Source organism: Chaetura pelagica, unplaced genomic scaffold, assembly GCF_000747805.2.
Source record: "Chaetura pelagica isolate M959 unplaced genomic scaffold, ChaPel_1.0 scaffold1160, whole genome shotgun sequence".
In the NCBI taxonomy this organism is placed as follows: Eukaryota; Metazoa; Chordata; class Aves; order Apodiformes; family Apodidae; genus Chaetura; species Chaetura pelagica.
Window position 1 is genome coordinate 54,604 of NW_009951727.1, and position 1,367 is coordinate 55,970.

Below are 1,367 nucleotides of genomic sequence, written 5' to 3' on the forward strand. Positions count from 1 at the left end.
CGCTGCTGCCTCTGCTCTCCAAAGGACCAGAGAGAGCCCCGAGCACCCCCGGGACGCGGCCGCTGCTCCAGCCCACCTGGGCACCCAGACTTCATTTAACATTTTTTATATTTCCTTTGCAATGATCCCTTGGGGCATTAACAAAATGGGTGTTTTAATCCCTCCCTGGCTTTCCCTCTGCTGCCCGAGGGATGTTCCCTGTGCTCCCGTGGGAAGCACAGGTCTGGCTCCCTGCCTGGGCGGGTGGCAGGCAGGGCTGGCTGTGGGGAGGAGCGGTACAGCCACCAGGCCAGTGTCCTGCTGGGTCACCAGCCCTGGGAGAGTGACAGGTTGTGACCACAGCCTGGCAGGACGAAAGGGCAGGGTGGGGGGTGAGGACACATCCATTGGGAAAGGCAAGAGGCAGGTCTGGGGGTGCCCTGCTCGAGTGGTGCTGCCTCATCTCCTGTCCCAGCCCCCACTGTTCCCCACTCCCTTCCTGGCACCCCTGGGCCAGGCAGAGCGAGGGGCCTGGGGGCCCTGCTGGGAGATGGGGTGTCTGGGGAGCAGCCCCAGCCCCTTCCCCGTCAGAGCACACATTCCTGTGAGAGGCAAACGGGGAATAAGAAGCAACTCAGAGATGAACTTTCCTGGGGCTGCCGAGGGATGTGGGTGCTGCTAGAGGGGAACTGAGGGGTCCTGACAGTGGGTCCAGCCCCGCTGGGATGTTGGGGGGAGCAGGTTTCCCCTCAGTGCTCCCTGGGGACTGTGCAGGTGGGTGTTTGCAGCACCCCAGCCTGCTCTGACCTGGCATCCAGGAGAGCTCCCACCTCTTCTGCCAGGACTCACCAGGCTGTGACCAGTCACTGTGATGGGGAGTGGGGATGGAAGGAGCTGCTGTGGCTCCTCCGCCCTCTCCCCAGTCCCACGCCGCTGGCAGGAGCCTGATTCTCCCCTAAAATGCCCCAGAGTCCCTGATGTTTGCAGAGGTGAGGTCAGTGTGGGTGGGGGGCCGTGCCCACCTTCGGGCATGCAAGGTCGAAGTGGCAACTCAGAGCAAAGCCAGAGCAGATCCAGGCTCCTCCAACCGGGTGCCTGGTCCCCAGAAGAGCTGGTTTTCCTGGTTTTGACCTTTTTTTTTTCTTTTTTGTAAATACCAACTGAAGCTAAGTTGCCTTAATTCACCAAGAGCACCAACCAAAGCTGCCTGAACATGCCCCATGCCAGCCCAGATCTGGCTCCGGCCAACCTGGCACGATGGGGTCTTATTGCTGGGACCAACTTCAGCCCCGTGGTGCAGGCAGCGTTTGGGGGGGGCAGGGCTCAGCACCCCGTTGCTGCCTGTCCCCCCGGGGCCGCGTGCTGGGGCTGGCAGGGGCGGTGCCCAT